The following is a 23,695-nucleotide window of genomic DNA, read 5'->3' on the forward strand; positions in this document are numbered from 1 at the left end:
AGGGGGGTAGGTGGCTGAGCAAGGTATAAGGATTCGGAACGGTGGGATGAATGTCCTCCGTCCATTCGTTGACCTTGCGCAGGTCTTGCACAGGCCTATAATCCTTGCCTCCCGGCTTTTGGACGGGGAGCAGAGGTGTATTCCAGGCAGACTGACAAGGCCGCAGTACTCCTTCCTTTAATAGCCTGTGGATATGAGGGGCTATGCCTCTTCGAGCCTCCTTGGGCATAGGATACTGTTTTACCCGAATGGGAAGAGTGGAAGCCTTCAATTGTATAACTACGGGAGGGAGGTGTTTGGCGAGCCCAATTCCTGCAGTCTCTGCCCAGGCCATGGGAAATCTTTTTACCCATTGGGCCATGTCCCCCCCTGACTCTGGCTGACTCTCAAACAGGCGATGTTCATCAACCAATGATAGGGTCAGGACATGTATTGGGCTCCCCTCTCGATCAGTTACAATTATTCCGTCTGATTCAAAATGGATATGGGCCCCAATTTTGGTGAGTAGGTCCCGACCGAGCAGGGGGGCGGGGCTCTCAGGAACAACCAGGAAGGAGTGTGTGACCTGGTGTTTTCCTAAGTTTACCCTTCTTTTGGTAGTCCATGTACATAACTGTGTACTGGTGGCCCCCTGAACGACACTTGTTCGTTCCTTGTTCAAAGGTCCATGTGCCTTGTTTAAGACTGAATACTGGGCGCCGGTATCCACCATGAATCCCATCGGCTTCCCCTCCACATGTATTGTTACCCAAGACTCGGGGAGGGGGTCCGAGCCCCGTCTCCTTCAGTCCTCTTCTCCGGCTAGGAGGACTCTAGCCTGCTCTACTACTTGCTCCCTTTCCCTTCTGTCCCCCGGTCTCCTTTCAAACCCTCTTCTTCTCTTTAACTTAGGACATTCTCTTTTCCAATGCCCAGTTTCCTGACAGTAAAAACAGTGTTCCTTATCCGGGGTCCTGGCGTGGCCCCCTCCCCGGGGCGGGCCTCGGACACGCACTAAGAAAATACGGGCCAGTTCTCTTTGTTGCTTTCGGTTTTCCTTAGCCTGGAACTCCCTGTCCTCCTTTCTCGATTTCTCCTGGGCTTCCCTGTCTTCCTTTCTCCTCCTTTCCTCCCTTTCTTCCGGAGTTTCCCTAGCAGTAAAGACCTTCTCTGCTATTTGTAGCATCTCTCTAATGGTCATTTCCCCTAAGTTCTCCTGTTTATTGAGTTTTCTCCTAATGTCTGGAGCTGCCTGATTAATGAATGAGAGCACCACAGCAGACCGGTGGAGCTCCACCTCAGGGTCAATAGGGGTGTACTGACGGTATGCCTCGTAGAGGTGCTCTAAGAAACCGGCCGGGCTTTCATTTTCCCCTTGAACGACTGCTTTCACTTTTGCAAAATTGGTGGGCCTTCTAGCGGCTGCTCGGAGACCGGCCATAAGAGTCTGGCAGTAGATCCAAAGACGCTCCCTACCTTCTGCGGTCCCGAAATCCCAATCAGGGTGGCATAGGGGAAAAGCCTCGTCTATGGCCGGTTGGAGAGTTGTGGGTCTCCCATTATCCCCCAAGACATTCTTCCTTGCTTCGTTGAGGATGCGCTCTCGTTCCTTCATCGTAAAAAGAGTATTAAGCAGTTGATGACAGTCATCCCAAGTGGGACGGTGTGTATGCATGATGGACTCCAGGAGATCTATGAGACACTTGGGATCTTCCGAAAAGGGCGGGTTCTGCGTCCTCCAGTTATATAGATCACTGGAGGAGAAGGGCCAGTACTGAAACTGTTGCCCTCCTCCCTGTCCTCCTTGGCCTTCCATCCGGACTGGAAGTGTAGGGACAGTTTCCTCCCCCTGTGTTGATGAGGGGGGCCCATCTTCTCCCTCCCTTTCCCGAACCCCTCGGGGGCGGAGTCTTCAACCCATTCCTCCTCCAGCCGTCGGTCCTGTTGAGGAGGATGAGGAAATTTCCTCCTCCGGGGCACTGGCTTGGACAGGGGGAGTCACGTATGGAGGCGGCCGATCTTCCTCTGCCCCCGCGAGGGATGGGTAAAGGGGGGAACTCTCTGGTAAAACCGGAGATGGTAAGGGAGGTGTCCTGTTCTGGGGACCGGGAAGAGGAGGTTTTTCCTCCTCCTTTATAACCAAGGCGGGCGTGACTGGGGTTTTAGCCCCGGGAGCTGAACTGGAGGGATGAGCCAGAAAAGCTGTTAACCATGGGGGGGGGGGGGTTCCTCACCAGATCCTCCCAAACCATAATATAAAGGACTTGATCTGGATGGCCTCGTTTGCCAGGCCGGAAAATAACTGCCTTAACCTTAGTGATCAAGTCTAGAGAGAGGGAACCTTGAGTGGGCCATTCGACTCCAAAGGTGGGCCATTCTGCAGAACAAAAGGTGTTGAACTTACCTTTCTTGATGACTAGACCCGCATTTAAGGCCCTTTCTTTAACTTCTGAAAAGTGAGAAAGGATCAAAGACTTTGAGGTTGTTTGTCCCTGTCCCATTGTGGAAGGAGACTCAAACACCAAGAGAGATAGAACAAAAAGGGTAAAGGCAACAATAATTCCACACACACACAACACTCTCCAGCACTTGCTCGGACCGGTCCTTCTTTCACACTGGTGCGCACCCCATTCAACCTTCTCACCGTCCGGCTTGGATATCAGGCCGAAGGGCGGCCATTTGACGGGTGGTTGGTTGACTAGCTCAATTAGTTCTTCACCTGGCGCCAGGATTCCTAAAATGCTAGAGCCCAAATGAGAGGAGAACCTCTCCCGGCAGGACCCTGCGGTCCTCCTAATGAAATTCTCAGAATAGAACTCCCTGGGGATTGGCCAAATCCCCGCCGCGGCCCAAATGGAACACTCAAGTTCCTCCAAATGAGGGTCTTGGACCCCCTCCCAATGCATAGGACTTGGGATCACCCCTGCTTTCTCGCGGCTAAGTTCTGTCTCTCGAGAGAAAATGAGATCTCGGTGGAACCTCCAAATGTAAGGGATGGGAATCCTATTCCCTTGAGAGACAGAAAGCCAGCCGAGAAGGTAATTGCCAAAGCAGAGTTTATTTAACTGGCTAGCCAGGATCGAGCTCCAGTATGGACACGCAGGTCCAGTCAGGAAAGCTCGACCCCCAGTCTTCTTAGGGGAAAGCTTATATAGTCCATTTCCAGCCGTTACAATGAAAAACCCGCACATTTCTTAACCAATGATTTTGTAACATCCCCCCTCATTTCAGCCTATTGAGCAACAGAACAGTAACAAGCATACTTCGTTTATCTGCATTGGGCAGGCAGGCAGAACACGTCCTGCACATAGCTCACATCCTGCACGTTTCCCCTGCAATCGTGTCTGAGTCATGTCCTGCTGCTTTGTTCATCTTATCTATACCAAAGATGGGAGGGGGTTATAGTTTTGTCTGTCATAACAGAGTTTAGTCCCTCTCAGCACCACAGGCCCTATTTCCTGTTTCCTTCCTCACCGTGGGTGATGGGACATGGAGACTGTAAGTGGTCATCTCTTTTACTCACACATTGGTGCTCCTGGGGTAGTGAGTGACTAAGTAATGGAAATCCTTGGAAATTTCACAGAGCCTGTGATTTCAGGGGTAGATGAAGTAAAAGTTTTCAAACAGGAGAAGTAACGTAGAGGTCATTTCTGAGGCTGGTCTGCTTTGTGTTGTGGCTCCTTTGCCCCGAGTCTCTTCCTCTAATGTGCCCAACATGTGTTGGTTTGTTATGAATCACAGCAGTGAGGTATTATTTGGGATGTGTCTTCTAGATGGAGGATGTGACAAGCTCTTTGCCATCCATACATTAGCATGAGTTGGTCCCTGCAGACTGCATTTCTTCTGTTGTACTGAGCATTGGTTGTACAGAGGCAACGGACCTTTGATTTTGAAAGAATTGAGAAGCTATTCCACTGGAGCATGGCTCAAGTAGAAGAGTGCCTGCCTAGCAAGCATAAAGCCCTGCATGCAAACCCCAGTAACACCAAAAATAAAAGCAGTTGGGTGACTATGAAGCGTGGCAGCATGGAACATTTTCAGGGATGATATAACCCTAGGTAGGATGTTACAGTAGAAGTCACAGGGCAGCAACTCAAGGGCTTGGAGGCTGAGACTTGAGGAAGAAGGGCCCAAAGAAGAATAGTCTCCTGGGAAACTTTTTCAGATCATGGTGTAGTTGGATTACAGAGTCATAAAGTTTGAGAGTGTTTCCTAAGTTGTGTGCCTTGGAATAGAAGCACAGGACTTAAGATAAAAAGTTCACTTCTAAAATAGATTTAGAAGTTTCTTTGCCGAAAGACTTCTCTGATCCCAAATACACTAATGAGTATGTGCACATCCAAAAGGGGACTATCGTATACAGTGTCTGACAGATTGATTCCACCAAGCATTTGAAGAGTGCCTCAAAGAATGTTCAACAGGACACATTTTGGGGAAATAAATTTTTTTTTTCCTAAATCAAATATCTGAGATAGTATTTTCACTCTGGACCTCAGCTAAAATAGAGATGTTAGGGCTGGTAGAGGTGCTCAAGTGGTAGAGCACATGCCAGGCAAGTGTGAGGCCCCTGAGTTCAATCAAACCTCAGTATTGAAACAAAAAAGAAAAGGGTGGCCTTTAGTCAGCTGTTCTTTGCTGTGACATAATACATGAGAAAATCAACTTAAGGGAGGAAAGCTTTATTTTGGTTCACAATTTTAGAGATTTTAGTCTGTGATGGTGGGGAGGGCATGGCAGATCAGAGCAGCTCAAGTTGTGGTGGCCAATAAGTAAAGAGTGAGAATGTCTGAGCTAGCAGACTTTCTACTTTTTCTTCTTTTATCCATTCTGAACCCCAGCCTACAGGATGATGCTACCCATATTCAGGGTGGGTCTTTCCCCTTGTTTAAACTCTCTGGAAACAGCCCCAAAGACACTTCAGAAATGTGCTTTACTAATCTCAGTGATTCGCAATCCAATAAAGTTGACAATCCAAATTAACCATCACAAATCCACTTTTTGTCAGGTTGACACTCAAATACATCTCTTTAACCTGTAAAATTTTGCTCCCCCCAAAAGGCTCGTGTCCATCTCATAATGGAAAATGCGTTTAGTCCATCCCCAAGAGTCACCAGAACCATAATAGTTCCAATAAAGTCCAAGTTCAAAGTCTCCTCTGAGACTCAGGGCAAACTCTTAGCTGCAAGCCCCTGTAAAGTCAAAGATAATTCCTTACTTCCAACAGACAATGGCACAAAGTAAGCATTCCCATTCCGTAAGGGAAGAATGGGGTAAAAGAAGGAGGAATTGAACCAAACTAAGACCAAAACCCAGCAAGGCAAGTACCAAGTCCTATAGATCCATATCTGACATTTGAGACATGTGGGGTCATGATGTGAGCTCCAGCAGGCTTGGGCAGTCCTGCCCCTATGACCTTGCCAGTTACAACCCTCATGGCCTCTCTTTTGGGCTGGTTCTACTCACGGTCTACACCTTTCCTTGGCAGATGTTTCATGTTTCTGGCATCTCTAAGTTCCTGGGATCTCCACTGTATGTTTGACTTCACCCTCACAGCTTCACACATCGCCATCTCAGGGGCTAGAATCCTGACCCTGCCACACACCACCTGGTCTCCAGGCTTTCCTTTGAAATCTAGATGGAAGCCTTCATTACTTTGTAGCTCTTGTAATTTGGTTGCCTGCAAAACCAGCATCACCTGGATAACACTGAGGTCTGCTCACAGTGGGAGCACTGCTGCAGTGGCCTCTGAATTCCTAGATGCCTGGATTGCGGGAGGCATTTCCCTAGGTGACCCTCTGCAACCAGGGAGCCCCAGAGCTCTCGTCTCAAAGCAGTCTTCAAATAAGTTAAAACCTTTACACTCTTAAGCCTGTGTTGGTTAGGAGTGGGGGGTGTCCTGGCCTATTCCTGAAATAACTTCAAGGCATCTTTCTGAACTATTTGGCTCCTTTTTAAGAGCCTGATCTCTTCAGGAGTCATATTTTTCTTGGTACCAACTTCACCTAGATATTTTTTGTCTGGGAAAAAAGCACAGTTTTCCAGCCTTCCTGCTCTGGTTTTTGTTCCCAATCCTCACTATAAACTTGGCCATGAACAGCGAGCAATACGCATGCCACAGCCTCAGTGCTGGGCTGCCTTAAGATTTCCTCCACCAAATTAGTCTATCACCTTTAAACTCAGCCTTCCACAAAGTCTTAGGGCATGGACAAAATGCAGAAGATTTCTTTGCCACAATAAATGACAAAGAAATGAATGACCGCTAGCCCAATTTTCCATAGAGCCCTCACTCCCATCCCAAACCTCATGAGCACAGTCTTTACTCTCCACATTCTCAGCCACATGCAGGACTTCTGAGTTCCCCTATACCCATTAATTCTGCTTACAGCTTCTCTAGCTCACATTTCCAAACTTCTCCAAATTCATTCCACAGACCAGCCCCAAAGGCTTCTGAATTGCATTGTCAGGTAGTCACAGCGACTCTATGACTCTGGTCGTATGGATGAAGAGGAATTGGGCAGTGGAAGGATGTAGAAAAGATAGCATAGGAAAAATGCAGTCATGATGAAGTCTTTTCACACTTACTTCTTCCTGTACTCTTAGTTCTCTTGACCACTATCTTGGGCCCCACAGTGCACATGCCTCAGTTATGCTCTGCAGTTTTATCTTCTATGCAGGTCTCAAATGTGTCCCTGTCCTCCAATGCTAAGGCAGCTCCTTAATCTTACACCTGCTCTCCCATCCACATCCCCGGGTGGTTTTCCCATCCTAACTCCAGCCCCAACTAGTCCGTTCTCCACATGGCAGTCACAGTTTGAAACACAAATCTAACCATGTCAACACTATTCAACACTACCACCCCACTGACTCAATTTAATGTCTTCTTATTTTTCTTTACAACATAGCCACATCTCTTAATTGAGGCTTGGAAAAATAAATAAAGAAAGAAAAGAAAACAAAAAAACCAAAAAAAATTAATTGAGCCTTGGTAGGTCCCTGATCAAGACTCCCACTTCATCTCATCCATGCTGTTGCTTGCTCTCTCCACCCCGGTCACACTGGCTTCCTTTAATTACTCAGACTCTCTGTTGCCATCAGCCACAGGGCCTTGGCACATGATACTCTCTTTGCCTTTTCCCTCCTCCACCCTCAGCTTAAGAGTAATTTCCCAGGCAGATGCTTTTCCTTGCTGCTTGGTTGGGGCAAATCTTCCTAGAATGTCCTCACAGTACTGTGTACCTCTCCTTTGTATTTAGTGCAAACATTTGCACTTTGCATTATTTCTGTGCTTGTGTGGTTAATGTCTATCTTTCACATTAGACTGGCTAACTGTGTGATCCATGACAGCATACATTCTGCCCCTTGTGCTGTCCCGGCTGCTTAGCATGGTGTCTGCCTAGCACAGGAGACCTTAATAAATATGAGGAAACTGATCTGATATTATTGTCATTCAGCAGCATGAGTGATTGCTAGGCCCTTAATCCCCTCAGAGGAGAGGTTTTGGCCCGAGGACCCTGCACCTATACGTTTCCACAAAATGTGCACAAATGTTTGTGCAGTTAAAATTTTCTGAGGGAAAGCATTCCTACCTTTCAACATATCATCTGAGGGGCCCACAAACTTCCCCTCCACCTCCCTCCTTGCAGTGAATAACAGTGGTTCTGGAGTTACTTGGCTTTTCAAAGGAATTCTCTTGCCCAAGTGAATCTTAAATAACAAATACATGCCAAGTAAGTACACACAAGGCAAGTAGAGGCCAAGGTCAGACTAACCAGACATTCACAATTTATTAGATACCCCAGTTTTCTGGGGTCCTAATTCTGTACACAAAAGAGGATGACACCAAACAGAGGAGAGCCCTAGTGTTTATTGTCCAGTACCAACCAGCAGCTGTGTTTGAAGGAGGCACGAAGGTGCTTCAAACCTCTTCAGGAGCTGGGAGGTGATGAGAAATTGCCTCATGGTGCCTCCCAGGGGAGACAGGTAGAGGGTGAGTGGGGCTTTCCAGGGAGGTTCCTAAGGTGATCTGTGCAGAGCAGGATAGCAGCTGGTTAAGCCCCACCCCTGCGTGGCTTTTGAAGACACCTGCAAGGTCTTCAGGGCACCACAGGGAGCCATTTTCCTACAACACAGAGTACATATTTCTAGGCAGGGTGAGAGAGGGTAATTTTGGCTGGTGAGCAGGCAAAATGTTTTTAACAGTAATTTCTCCCTTGGTAATAACTGCCTTCTTATCTTTATTTTATTTTTTTAAAGACAAGGTCTCACTATGAAGTCCATGCTGGCCCTGAACTCTCGACCCTCCCCTCTCTGCCTCCCAAGTGCTGGGATTATAGGCATGAACCACCATGCTTGACGAGTGCCTGCTTTTCATCCCTTTAAATACTTAGAGTCTGATCTAATGCATATTATCCTTTTGGCTCCGTAATGGTTCTTACAACCACAGCAGTGGGCCAGGGCTGTCTAGTTGTAAGCATAAACATTTTCTGAACCCATGGCAGGTATAGTTAAGGAGGGGGACTTTGGGGAAGCATTGGGCATTTCTAACAATTTTAAAAGCTTTAAAATGAACTTTGCAAAAGTGGAAAACTGTAGTTAGGAAGCAGCCTGGAAGGTGGAAGGTGGCCATTTTCCTGCTGAGAATGTGAAGTGCAGATGATTCATGGGCCCACAGGTGACAACTCTACCGCTCCCTGTCTCTGGCTCACTTGAGCAAGCCTTCCTGGGAAGTGGTGGAGACTTGCTCAGGCTCCTCCAGGAAGTGAGGGAAAGTCCCAGGAGGCTGGGAGAAGATGCAAATTGAGTTCTCTTACAGTGAATGGACTACCCTCAGGGTATAGGCAGCCTACACTTTGATTTAATAAGCTTGAGGGTTGGTACTTCTTAGTAATGAACAGGCTTTAAGGGAAATGAAACAACTCAAGAGTTTTAGCTCTTTTGTTGTATAGTAGAAATCCCCATTAGTGATTGCAATAGTGCTAGGTAATGTCTTGGAACCAAAAAAAAAAAAAAAAAAAAAGATTTGAGAATTGAACTAATTCTCTAGCCTACTTTTTAGCTGACCGAATTTTGGTCTTCATGGAACAACGTGTGAGCCTTATCTGATGAAAAAACAAGGGGACTGTTAAGGCAGTATCTTCTCCAAAAAGGGTTGAATAGTTTCTTCTTTATCAGAGAGCCTGTTTCAGGTTCAAAACCATTGGTAATGTTACCAATTAACAAACCTGGAAACTTTTTTGGTTTGTTTTTCTGAGACAAAGTCTCATAACCCAGGCTGGTCTTAAACTCAAGATGCTCCTGCTTCCACCTCCTGAGGACCGGGATTACAGGTGTATACCACACCCTACATTCTTGGAAGCATTTGTTAAGCATCCATCATGAGAGATGTTTGGGGGGAACTCAGAAGATATTCTCTAGTTGAAATCATTGCCCATGTGTATTGGGCCAAATGTCCCGCTTCTATCTGATTTAGCCATACATGGAAGAAACAGCAAGTGTCACGAGCCTCAGATTTTCTTGGATAGTTGGTCAATGGAAGAAAGAATTGACTCGTGATACTGAAGGTGAACCTAAAGTATGGATCTATTAAGTCTTTACTGACTGCAGTGCAACCATGTCCCTGAGATATTGGTAATGAGCTGGTCACACAGACTAAATCTACCAGAACCACTCCAGAAACCATTCCTTTGAAGTCTTGGCAATGGAATCTGGGCTTCTTGTAGGATCACTGTCCCTTCAGTATCCATGGAGTCACAGTGAAAGAGTTTCCCAACGATGTCTTGCGGTGTCTGATGGGGAAAGCAACACACAGAAAATCAAAGGATTTGGTAAGACTTAGGAGTGATGACAGGAATTAGAAACTCAAACCCTAAGTTCTAGAGGGTTTTTTGTCTGTTTTTTCTTTTGGTGGTACTGGGGTTGAAACTCAGGGCTGTGTTCTACCATTTGAGCATTGCCCCCCCAGCCCTTTTTATTTGCATTTTTTTTTCAGATAGGGTCTCATGCTTTTACCTGGGCTGGCCTCAGACTGAGATCCTCCTACCTCCACCCCCTGAGTAATTACAGGCACAAGCTACCTGCCTAGCAAGCCCTGAGTCCTTCAATGTTTTCTCAGACATGACCTTGCCTTTCATTTTTTCACTTGTGAAATGGGAGTATAATTCTGCTCTGACTTTCAAAATGACGTAAGTGCTGACAAATGAAAATGATATAAATGATTTTTGCAAACATGAAACTCGGATGTGGATAAAGTATGCTCTGCTTACCCTGACTAACCAGGGAACAGAATTCATGTGGACATGGGAAACAATTTCATCTGAATGGTTTAGAAGGAGGAGCATTTTCTTTCTGTTTGGATTTTATTTTATTTTATTTTTGGCCTTTAACTCATAGACCTTTTTTTTTTTGGATTTTAATTTAAACCTCAGGATTTATGAGAGAAAACACCTTACTAGGCATGTACAAGGACAATTATTTGGAGAGAAAAAAATAGAATTTGGAAACATTCAGATTTAGAGAACACTGTCTGGTTTCCAGGGAGGGCACTCCCAGAGCTTCCTTGCTACTGATCCATAGTGTGAGGTAAGAATAAAACACAGGTGACTATTCCCTCAGATCATGGGCATACTCTAAGGGATTCTTGCCAACAAAAGGACACCTGTGGCAAAAATAAATAAATAAATAAATAAATAAATAAAACCTCTGTTCCCATTTAAGCTGAAGTTCCCATCTGTACTAGTCCTTCAGGACGGCCTCCCATCTGGGATTGGCAAAGGACGTCCTCAAATCTTTTCTGCATAAGCATCCCAATTCCTTCATCCCCATACTCAATATGTGCTGAAACTCAATAACCAAAACCCCAGATTGAATGGGAACGCTTGAGTCACCGCCCCCAGGGCACAGTGACGGGGAGACGGAAGCACAGGCAAGGCGTCTGCAGCCAGAGATAATTCCAACCCCTGTCCACACTTCTCTTGCTCAAGGGTTTTGCATTTCTGTTCCAATTCAGGTTCCATCAAGTTCGGTGACTCATGAACACGGCCCCCTTTAGCTCATGGGTATCATGATTAACCAAGGCAAAGGAAGAGTAAGGCAGGCAGCAAAGTGGGTGCAGCCATTCCAGTGGCGCTGCAGAGTCAGGGCAGGATGGTCTGCTGGCAACAAGTCACTGGGTGGGCATGAGTTTCCAAGTGGAAATGGTGAGAGGGACTGAGGGGGCAGGGAAGTGTCAGACCATCTCCATCATCTTGTGTTGTGGTCACAAGAAGAAAAGCCATGGACCAGCTGGTGAGCACCCCGGCTGTGCACCCTGGCTATATCTTTTAAAATCCATTTAAAATTGAAGTGTAACATACATGCATAAAGGCTCCTGCAGTAAAACTTGATGAATTCTTGCAGGTGCATATACCTGCATAAGCAATCATTTCTGTGACTATATTCCACTTCTCCATCCTGGGCCGAACACCACTCAGAGGCCACCATGTCCTCTTGTCCATCATCACAGGTTAATCTTGCTTGCCCTTGAGCATCAGATAAATGGAACCTTAACAACACACATTCACTGTGCCTGCCCTTTTCACTCACCATTATTTACTTGAGATTGTCCTTTAGATTTGTCCTTGTCATTGACACACGAGTGGATAGCAATTTGAAGAACATGCCTTTCCCTTCTTTAGCTACTCATTTCAGTTTCATTGAGCTAGAGGTTAAGTGTTCCGAGGACAGGTGTCACACTATGCAAATTCTAAACTAAAGAAGTTCTGTGTACCAAATTCCTGACTGCTTGCCCCTAGGGACATAGCCATCCCCTATTGCGCCTCAACTAAGCTAACATCTTTTCATCTTTACAGCTTATGTTTCTCTACAGCCTTTCCTCCAGCTTTGCCAGGTGGCCTTTTGTTCCCAAAAGAGTCACAGAACTGCTACTGGCTAAGTCACAGGGTGGTTAAGGCTCTGATTGAAATTTAGGAGACAGCATTCAATGTCACCTTTGATGATCTAAAATTGCACACAAGGTAAAGTGGAGCTCCTCCATAATAGACAGCACACAGAGGCTCATTTTTGGATTGTGTCCTCCCCGGGGTCTTGCTGCAGCTGACTGATATTATTAAACTTTAAGGACCCTTCTCAGAAGGCTGTTTTGCTCCGAATAGCAGTGTTCTCGGCGAGATTGTGACCTGGCGACCTCACACAATTCAATCTCTTTCATTTTATAGAGAATCTGGAGCTCCTCATCATTAAACTGACCAAGAATAGCAGTGCATTTTCCTCCTTTTCTGCTTTAGCGCATTCCAGGGGCTTGGGGGCTGTGCTTCCGGAGCGTAACCAGGACATGCACTTGCGGCAGTGCGATGAGATGAAGGATGCATACCCAGTATGTACAGATGCGTCCAGAGCAGTGCTGCTCACTAAGTGCCATGCACCAGGGCTCTGTTACACTTGTTACTAAGTAGTTAAATAAGCAGACCTTCTTCTGCATAGCTCCACCCCAAATAGCTCATTAGTCCTCATCCGTGGTGACAGCACATGATGACACCTATGTGCTGAGTGTTCTCAGTGAGCATCCAGTCAGGCCTGTGGCTTTGAGGCCCTGGGTAGGGGCAAGGCAGCAGCCACCAGGGCAGCTGCTGTTTCTAGCGGGAACGTTGCTACAGGACTTGTGAAAAATGTCTTGAATGAGCGAGTAACCCTACAGGGAATGTCTGATTATTATAGTGTGGTGATTTCTTACAAATTTTGCTAAACTAACAGATACAAACCTTTAGGAAGAAGAAATCACAAAAAGTTAACTTGCAAGGAAGTGGAGGGAATCAGATTCAGAAGGACTGAATCCATTTAAAGACCCAAACAAAAGAAAAAAATCTCAGGATTACAAATTGGTCCAAATATGTTACTTTGTTCTTGGTGGAGACAGTAACTGTTTCACACAATCATTGTTCTCACATAGAGGGAGAAAGCCATCTTTTATTTAGGAAGCTGCCAGCATTGTAGGAATTATTCAAATTCTTATTATCTGAGAGACCAGTCAGAGAGAGTGTGACTCTATTACTTTTGGTTTATCTCTGGATGTAAATTCTTTATTTTTTTCCTCTTTTTCCTGACAGTGTTATGTCACACCCTTAGTCAACATGGAATAGAGTATCGGGTTGTTTTCTGGAGCCCTCCCTGTGCCTCAGTTCCTGCCTCTAAGGGTCAGACTTGACCACATAGGATGCTTGGTGGTTTTCTGATTCAGAATCATTCATTTGATGTTTTATTTGATTTGGTAAGTTTTATAGGAGTAACAAGGGTATAACATGCAAAGACTCTTTTTTATTCATTTAGTAAAGCTAGAGCAATGTAATAGTAAGTATTAAATATTAATATTAGTATTCTCCCTAGAGCAGCCCCTGGGGTTAGAACTGACTTTTATTTCTGAGTTATTTTGTTTTCCTTATCAGTTTGTTCATTGATGCCAGGCACCAAGAACCATCCCATTTGTTTCTAGCTGGCATTGCCAAAGTACTTGTAACTTTTGGATGGCTGAGGGTCTCACCTTTCCCTGACACCAGCCTGTGTGTCAGTGTTCCTGGTTTGCCTGGGAGGAAGAGGCTGCAGAAGACATGGGTCAGATTATATACCTTGTGGGAGGACATCAAAGGCCTCCTTTCATGTGTGAAAGCATGGTTCCTGGGCTTGTCTTACCTAATTGGATAAGATTTCTGGGATGATTGTGGTCATAGATTTGAGCTGTTGAATACCCTGGCTGGAAAAAGAAGATATTCTTCTTGAACCTGATATAATACATTGGTTATGTAATATAATGGTTACAGAGAGTAAGAGAACTTAGTCACTTTGCATAATATGTAACCATTTTTTACCATTGTTCTATTGTTACTTTTGTAAAATCACTATTCTTAGGTTTTCCCTTATGACTCATTAATTAATAATCTAGATTAATATCTCTCATAGGACTTTTTTCTGCACTGATCTTAACCAAAAGACTGAGATGCAATAGGACTTTTTTCCCCTGAATCCTATGGGTTTAATTGGAACAAAACACTATTTATTTATTATCGTATAGTTGTACTGGGGATACATTGTGACATTTACAAAAGTGCTTCCAATATATCTAATTAAATTCACCCTCTCCATCATTCTTCTTTACCCCCCTCCCCACCATGAAACACCATTTAAAGAGGGTTTCATGCCAGGTTAATGACTTGTAGCCTATTAAATTGAGGGTCAGTGCTAAATTAAGAAGAAAGAAAAGGTTTCTCCCTCACATGTCCATTTAAAATAAAACACTGAGGCCGGACAAGCTCAAACTGTAATCTAAGATACTTGGGAGGCAGAGATCTGGAGGAAAGTAGCATAGGCCAAAAGTCCCTGTGACCCCACCTCAACCAAAACACGTGGGTGTGCGGTGTATACTCTGGAAAGCAGAAATAGAAGGATCACGGTCCAGGCTGGTCCAACATAAAGCAAGATCCTATTCCAAAAACAGCCAAATCAAAAAAGGTCTAAGGTCATGACTCAAGTGGAAGAGTGCCTAGCTAGCAAGTGCGAGGCCCTGAATTCAAACCCCAGTACCTTCAAAATAATAATAATAGTAAATAATGAAGAAATAAAACAAAACACCAAGTGCAACTAAATCAGTTTGCTTTATTCATTTAGTCCTAGGGAGTTAATTGGTGCTTTGTTGATCTTACACGAAAGAGTTTGTTTCCAGGACGTTAATTTGCTTTTGTAGGGGAACGTTTCTGGGATCTTGATTTGGACTCTTGGTGCAGCCTCACAGTCTCTGGTAAAGATGTCAGCTTATGATGGGGAGCCAGGACCTGTGAGTCTGTTCCCTGTGGCGGCAACTGTCAAGCATGTCTGGCTTAGTCCTTCACTGAGGCTCTTCATATTTCTTTCAGATTCATTTTCTGATCTGTTCTTGTAGCAGGAACTGTTAGGTGAATGTAAGGGAAAAGCTGAAAATAGCAGTGGACACAATCCTTAAATGCTCTTGCTATTTACTGTAACAACCATAATATCAGGATGTAGAAAAGTAGAATCATCTATGAGGTATAATAAGTAATCTATTTGTAAGGATGTAGCTAATATATAAGCAATCAATTTATAAGCATATAACTGTAGCTCTTACTCTGGAGGTAGAAACACATAAATATGAGCTGTTGTCTAATCTCCAGAGTCTTTTAATGTATCTCTGTGTGTTCTCGTGGTCATAAATAAAGAAGTGTTCCTATAGAAACCAAAATGTCCTTTTAAAATTGGCCTGTTTATGCTGGGCACCGGTGGCTCACACCTGTAATTCTACCTGCCCCGGAGGAAGAGATCAGGAAGATCATGGTTCTATGCCAGCCTGGGCAAAGAGTTCACAAGACCCTATCTTTAAAATATTTCACACAAAAAAGGGCTGGTGGAGTGGCTCAGTTAGTAGAGTGCCTGCCTAGCAAGCGTGAGGCTCTGAATTCAAGCCCCAGTACTTCAAAAAAAAAAAGTAGTTAACCTGTTTATGAAGGGTTGTGTCAATCTTTGCACTTACTTATGTTAAAAGCATGAACATGTTTCTGACATAAAATTTCATAAACATTTATATTAATATAATTCTATTTATGTATAATTAATGCACAGAGGCTTAATTTCTCCTTTTAATTGTTGGGTTTTCATATTGTAGACATAAGAGTATTGAGTTTGTTAAAACCTCGAGGATGCCAAGTTATTTCAAATATCTCTTTTTTAATAAGATGAGAGATAAAATCTTTGTGATAGCCAGTGAACATCTAGGAAGCCCCCAATATAATTTAGGTATAATATTGTTACAGCTTTGATGTTCTGACTTTGAGTCCTGAATTTAGAAAAGATAATAAGAGAAAGAGTTGTCACGGGAGGTATGACCATTTGTGATAGACACCTAGAGACAAGACATGACTTTAACAAATCTTTAAAAAAAGCACAGCAGTTAAGGAATATTGATTATTAAGAACTTAAAGTTTTTCAAAACTGAAGATCTGTTCAAATGAATCAAGACAGATGTCGCAAACGATGACTTACAGAATATTTTAGTAAGAAAGAGAACCACTGGTATCTAAACACACTTTTTTCTAAACTCTTCTCTTTTTCATTCCTTGTTTTTGTTAGGACCATTTTATATATTCAGGATTAATTTATTATTTTAACAGAAAGAGGTCCAGTTTCTTATGTAACTCTTATCACTTCCCTTTAAGATTTTTCATTAACTGATGCACAGCCCTTTGCACCTTGTGAATAAACACTCATTGAGCCAGTTTTGAAAAAAATTTAACATATTTCTTTGCCTCTTTCAAATCACTGTACATATGCAGTATAAGCCCAGGCCAAGCTGGGTGCTTGTGGGTCACACCTATAATCCTAGCTACTCAGCAGGTGGAGATAAGGAGGATCATGGTTTGAAGCCAGCCTGGGAAAATAGTTCACAAGACCCTATCTCAAAGATATCCAACACAAAACAGGGTTGGTGAAGTGGCTCAAGTGTCAGAGTATCTGATTAGCAAACATGAGGCCCTAAGTTCAAATCTCAGTACCATCCAAAAATAACAAAACAAAAAAATAAGCCCAGACCAGTGAGTTTACTTTTCTTTCTTTCTACACTTTTAGTGTATCCTCAAATTGATTTTTTTTTGGTTGTTGTTGTTTGGCAGTGCTGGGGTTTGAACTCAGGCCCTTGTGCTTGCAATGCAGGCGCTCTACCACTTGAGGCATGCCCCCAGACTGAAAAATAAAAAACTTTTTATTTTTCATGTTCTGGAACACCAGACAATTTCATTTAAAACAAAACAAAGTACACCCATCATCTTGTACACATATCTCCCTATTATCAACTCCATGTCTAAAAAAATTCTTGGAGAAGTAAACTTAGATGACCGTTTTTAACCTGCTAACTGAGAGCATGGATATACATCAGGTGTACAAGATAGATACTAATAACCTGACTTACTATTAGGTTAAAGTCTTTAAGTTCACTGATGATTCTGAAAATACCACTTGAACTAATATATTATGGAGAAACAAAATTTGTCAGACAACCATTAATGGGGTTTGAAAACTGGATAAGAACTGGAATGAAGTTGAACCCATACTTCATAATATAACATATATAGAAATATAAATTAACTCAAAATCAAACAAAGCATAAATATTAGAGCAAAAATGATAAAGGTCTTGGCAATGGATTCTTACACCAAAAGCACAAGCAACAAAAGAAAAAAAAAAGATACACTGAACTTTACAAAAAATACCAAAAAACTTCTGCACATCAAAGCACATGTGCTGGGAAATGAGAAGACAGCCCCTACAGAATAAGAAAAACATATTTAACAACACATTTGAGGAGGGTCTAGCTTCCAGGACATGTAAAGAACTCTTACAACCCAACAACAAAAAGATAACTTAATTTTCAAAATGGGCCAAAGACTCGAAAACTGGGAAGAAATGTAATTGTTTTAGTTTTAAGTTTTCACTTTGGATGAGAGTAGGTCTTGGGCGGAGGGTACTTGGCTCAGGGATAGAGAGCTTGCCCGTTGTGCACGAAGCCCTGGGTTCAATTCACAGCACCACACACGCGCACACACGCACAAAGACCATAACTTCAACTTTTAAGGGAATGTATACTCTGTATTTATTCTTTATAAGTGTATGCTTTATTAAAATCTTTGTGTTTTAAACCCCTTTACATGCCTCTTTTTTTTTTTATCTTGTAACCTATAACCAAAGGCATTAATTTATCCCAGTTAAACTTTTTTGTTCCTCTGATTTAGCAAGTTTTTAGTTTTTTTCTTAAAGAAGCACCACATGAAGCATTAAATTTGATTTCCCACCATCTACAATTACTTTAAAATTTATTTTAAGCCTCTAACATTATTATCTTAAATTTACATATAAGTGTGTCTTAGTTTCCGTATGCCATCAAGGGAAGCACTCTGCTAAATATGAGTAATTCTATAAGTAAACTGCTCATTTCTCTCCCTGACATTAGATCTGACTGAACTTGTTATCCAGAGAAAGCACACAAAATGAAAGAGCCTTATAATCAATTAATCTCTGAAAGGTTTTTTGAGAAGCAAAGAGAGAGGAATAGAAAAGCAGGGTGGGAGAAGAGAGGAGTAGCCACAATAGGGAATGTAATGAACTATGTTAAGAAAGGTTAATTACCTTTGCTTTTCGAGAAGATAAAAAGATTTTTTTTTTTACACACAAAGAGAACAGCAGCTAGAGCTCATAAATAAACACAGAACGTAAAGCACATGGATCCAGACATTGCATATCTAAGGCTGTTTGCCTTCCCAGTAGGCTCAGAAATTCTTTTGAATGTCTTGAACTCTTGAAGACCTGGTCTTCACTAGGGACAGCCAGCAGTCCCTTTTGGAGAGAGAGAAGGAGAGAGGGAGAGAGACTAGTCAGCATTTTGTCCCAGTCAGCCTTCAGTTGGTGTTCAAGAAAATTAGCTCATGTTTGTAATCCCAGCTATTCAGGAGGCATTGGGGTTTGATAGGGTTCGTAAGACCCTATTATAAAAAAAACCCATGACACGATAAAATGAGGGCTGGTGGAGTGGCTGAAGGTGTAGGCCCTGAGTTCAAACCCCAGTACCGAAATAAAAAAGAAAAGAAAATTATCTCATTCCAAGTTAAGTACATCCTTGAACCTGGCTTAATGACTCTATATCAAGTCTTATTGTCAGCTTAGAACATTTCTAAAGCATATCTAGAATGCTTATACTAACATTTCAACCACAAAAAATATCACAGTCCCCAAATGAAATGACAATCAAAAAAGATATACCAGATTCTCTGTCATTTGCCACCTGGTAGAGCTCACAATGTAGATTTCCTATCTTTCAGCCGCTAATAGGAAATCACTGTTGGCCCTTGTCATATCACAACTGGAATCAGACTTGATCCAGAAACACAAATAGAAACACAGGCAGAAAACTATGGAGTTGGGAAGAAATAAAAAAGACAAAAAATAAAAGCCATGATAATGTATCTCTGTTACTGTATGAGATTCATTTTGAACCAAAAAGGCGCGGTTTAAACAGCATGTGTGGTAAGCGCAGTTCTTAAGGAAAATAGCTTTGTCAGCTCAGGTGAGGATCTGTTATGCTGGAGCCATGACTAAGTGGAAGGACTGCTATTTTTGGTTTGCCTCCAGGTGCTAAGTTTTTCTTTTTTCCTGGTGCATTATGTGCTTAACTGAGATGGAAGGAAGGAATGTTGGTGTCGTGGAGATGACAGCAGGTATAGATCCCATTTTCCAGGTCCCCTGAAGATCGAGCAAGTCCTGAAAATGAGGCAGAATGGTAGTCCGTTGTTGTGACTTACAGCTGGATCTTTTGAGGTTGCGTTTCCCAATCCTGGGTGGCTATTAGAAATCCGCAGGGGACTTTTAAAAAATAATAACTTCCAGGCCTCACCTCCAGAGGCTCTGCTTTGATTCATCTGGGTGGAGCCTGGCTATTGGTGTATTTTTAAACTTTTCCGGATGATTCTACATGCAGGGTGCTGACCACATCTCCCACCTCGAGTTTGTCGAGGCTGCTCAGTCCACCTACAGCTATAACACCTGAGACGCGGAGTGTGCAGATTTTCTAAATTCTACTGGAAAAACAGGAAGCCAAGCTCAAGTTCCAGTTTGTAAACCTCAAGCAGGGCAGGCTAAGGGCGATTGATAGACTCCAGTACCAGACACTGAGGAAAACAGTTTGACTACAGACACTTAAATGAGGAAGAAGTCATTTTTAAAAATCCACCAACCATCATTTCTTGAGCTGTGAAATGGATTTCTACCCTTCTGTGAGACCTTCAGATTTGCTCACTAAGATCCACAAACAGACTTGGATTATCCCTTCTGCATCATGCCCGCACTGAGCTTGGCGTCTCAGGGGAGAGGCTCTGGAGAGGAATGAGCGGTGAACAGAGGCAGAACAGCAGTCAGAGCAGCTACCTGAACAGAGGAACGTTGACAAGAGAAATCTGCATGGAGCTGACTGAGAGACATTGCAACTTGCTCTTCTCCTGGCCAATCACGATTCACATTAACATTAAGGGACTGAAGAAATCCTACACTAATGAAGTCAGAAGACACCAGCAATTCCGCTCCCTTTTCTGTTCTTTCCTTTAGGTAACAGGCATTATCATCTTGCAGATTTGTGGTCTATGGAACACACGTTGGGTGATGCTGTATCACAGGATTTTATCCCCAATATTTTGGGGGGGTGGGAAGTATGTTTCCAATGGATTGAGGAAATAAATGCTCATGCTAGAGTTGTTTCTGAAGCTTCCAGGTTTGGTTTAGGGAGAATGGCCTGGACTAGGAAGGAGGTGACTCCCCTTAGACTTTGTTTATGCCTCTATTTTGGCACATGTTCCATGGTGCTGTGATGGTCCATGTCCACCTCTGCCATCTGTCACATGCTTATGGCTGTGGCACAGGGCAGAGATTCTTATCAAATGAGTGAGAAAATGAACCAGGTTTCTGCTCTGGTGGAATTCTTTCAGCAGTGCCACATCCTTCTCCACCATCCTGAACTTCTGAGCCCTGGAAAGGCATGCATCTCACTGGTTCTAACAGATCAGTACATAGCGAGAGGCCTGGTGAGAAAGGAGTTATTCTTTGCTGGTGACTAGTCATAAATCCAGTGTTCACCGAAGAACCTGTAAGGGAGAGGAGAGGCAGGGCTCTGTTCTCTTTGGGCTCCCACTGACCTTCAATACGAACTCAAGAAAGTTGGCTCATTGAAAATGAGCTATTACAACTGAGGCCAATAGGAGAAGGGGACCAGGAACTAGAGAAAAGGTGAGATCAAAAAGAATTAACCTAGAAGGTAACACACACGCACAGGAAATCAATGCGAGTCAATGCCCTGTATAGCTATCCTTATCTCAACCAGCAAAAACCCTTGTTCCTTCCTATTATTGCTTATATTCTCTCTTCAACAAAATTAGAGATAAGGGCAAAATAGTTTCTGCTGGGTATTGAGGGGGTGAGGGGGAGAGGGAGGGGGCGGAGTGGGTGGTAAGGGAGGGGGTGGGGGCAGGGGGGAGAAATGAACCAAGCCTTGTATGCACATATGAATAAAAAAAAATTGTTTTTGAGGAAAAAAAAAAAGAAAATGAGCTATTAAATGAAAAAAGAAAATTAGCCATATTCTTATACACGGCCTCATGCTACTGTTTTCTGTATCAAATCCTTTTGACAGCTTAGAATATTTTGGAAACATGTCTTTCCTCATTTTATGGGGTGTTTGTATTAACATTTCCAACAGCATGATTTTCAGTGTATTATCCTTCACATTGCTTTGGTGACAAATGGATTGCAAGATTATAAATCTTATGAAACAGTAATGTCAAGACAACAGCAATCTTGTGCAAAAATCATAAGTATTACCAGGAACGAGTCAGCCGGTAGACACGAGGACTTAAAGAAATGTTATTATGAGTAGCATCATTACTGCAGATGGTTATTGGGTGATGATGGTTTCGTCATCTTGATGCTTTTTTTTTCTTTTGCAGTAGTGTGGGGTTTGAACTCAGGACTTTGAGCTTGCTAGGCAAATGCTCTACTTCTTGAGCCACACCTCTGGACCTTTTTTCTCTTGTTATTTTGGAGATAGGATCTCACTTTTTGCCCAAGCTGGCCTGGACCTTGATCCTTTTATTTTATGCTTCCCACTATACCTGGGATGACAGGCATGTGCCACCATGCCCAACTTTTTTCCATTGAGATGGGGTCTTGCAAACTTTTTTTTTACCCAGACTGGTCTGGAACTATGATCCTCCCTATCTCAGCCTCCCCAGTACCTTGGATGGCAGGCATGTGCCACTGCAACCAGCTATTGGTTGCAATGGGGTCTCTCAAGCTTTTTGCCCAGACTGGCTTCAAACTTTGATCCTCCTGATTTCAACCTCTCAAGTAGATAGGATTATAGGCATGAACCACCAATGCCAGGCCCATCTTGAAACTTTTGACACCTAAATAATTAATTGCTAGCAGGTAGAATGGCTCAAGTAGTAGAGCACCTGCCTGGCAAGCATGAGGCCCTGAGTTCAAAGCCCAGTACTGCCAAAAATGATAACAATAATTAATTGCTGTGGGTTCATTAAGTTTTCTCTTGAGTACCTACCCTGACATTAGAGAATAAAATAACATGCAAAATAATTCCTTCCCTTGGAGAGCGTCTAATCTACTTAGCAAGCCTAGGTAAGAACACAGCAATAAATGTATGAAAAATCAACTTGTGTAAGAGATTAGGGCTAAATGACAAATTTGTGCTTGAGGCCTGTAGAGCAAAGGAAGAGGTTACGAGGAGGTGAGTTAACAGGAAAGATAGAAAAGATGAGTTTTAAAGGATGAACTGTGTCATTGATAGGTAAGAGAAACAAACTTCTAAGGAATAGTAAGTTTATTAAGTAAATCATTTCTAAGAGCACTTACGCATTGAATAAAGAAAAGTGTTACTTTTCAGGATTTGCTCGTGTCGTCAGTTTTGCCATGGGAATGTAGTTAGGTCTTAAGAATGTGAACCTAGCGCTGTAGTGGATGATGCTTAATGAAGAATGGAAAATGTCCACACAGAAGGCTTAAAATCATTGATGATCACGGTTTCTGTGGTGTTGACTAAGAGGGATGCAAAAAACTCACGGGGCTCCTGGCCAGCAATGTGCAGCCCAATCCTGCATTTCTTCCAGCAACTCACATGGGAAGTAAATATTTTTCTCCAGGCCTAGGAGTTAATGCACCAGAACTAGCAGCAGTTTAAAGCCTACAAGAAGGAAATTGAATCGGAGCAGTCCCTAACCCCTTCAAGACGTTGATGACCTTCTAAATTTAGTCAGAAGAAAGTGAAGTTCTTCAAGGAGAGAGAGAACTCACTCTGCCCTACGGCTACAGAGATGTTTGCAGTGGAATTGTTCCAAAGGAAGTTGGATGTTCTGGTGAAGAAAAATATTGGCAAGCACAGTGAGGTGAGCCTGGCATGGGGAGGTGGGGGAAAGGAAGAACGAAAATTTTCCTATTTGTATCTTTATGTCCAATTCTGTTCCATGCAGAAATCCAAAGGACAAGTTCTGGATGGGCTGTGGGCTCTGAATACATTGTTTTTTCTCAAATAGTTTTATTGAGTGGGAAATAGTAAAGCAATTTCCATGTAGTTCTCAGTTTAAAAAAAAAAAAACTGGAATCAGAAAAAGAAAAGAATTTTTGGCTACTCCTGGATCATGGTGGGGGTGGGGGGCAAGGATCAAAGATTACTGAGAATTCAGTCTTTCTTCTCCTTTGAGGACAATCCCAAAAATTACAGACAACAGGACAAAGTGATACTTAAGGAATCAGTTTGTAAATTATTCCAAGGCTCCTTTTTGTGTCCAGTCTACTAAATCCTTCTTCAAGGCTAAGGTTATTTCAGATCTTGGGGCCACCTTAATCCCTCCCCAGAGCTCTCTCTTTGAACAGCCTTGGTGCAGCCCAGTCTTCCTCCTTTGAGGGGTTAGTCTGAGGATTAAAGAGGATAAGGTTGCTAAAGCACTTCATGCCATTCCTAGCCTTAAGTAGCTGGAAGGTATTGAGGGATTTTTCACAATATTAACATCAGATTTTCGTGTTTGCAAGCAGTGAAAAGTAACTTAGAAGGGAAGTCTGATGAATAAGGAGTTCAAGCCAAGACATGGCATTTGGAGTCCAACATGTAGGCAAAAAT

The 23,695-nt window shown here is 43.1% G+C and overlaps 1 long non-coding RNA gene across 1 annotated transcript in view; it reads left to right on the forward strand.

The window, feature by feature from the left end:
• LOC141422455 (uncharacterized) overlaps positions 1-23,695 on the forward strand; it is an 89,589-nt gene that overhangs the window by 39,159 nt on the left and 26,735 nt on the right. The window contains exon 2 of the long non-coding RNA XR_012447009.1: positions 22,722-22,964. This is a non-coding gene — a long non-coding RNA (uncharacterized lncRNA). The remainder of the gene's footprint in view (positions 1-22,721; positions 22,965-23,695) is intronic.

The sequence above is a fragment of the Castor canadensis genome, chromosome 4 (assembly GCF_047511655.1).
Source record: "Castor canadensis chromosome 4, mCasCan1.hap1v2, whole genome shotgun sequence".
Taxonomy (NCBI): Eukaryota; Metazoa; Chordata; class Mammalia; order Rodentia; family Castoridae; genus Castor; species Castor canadensis.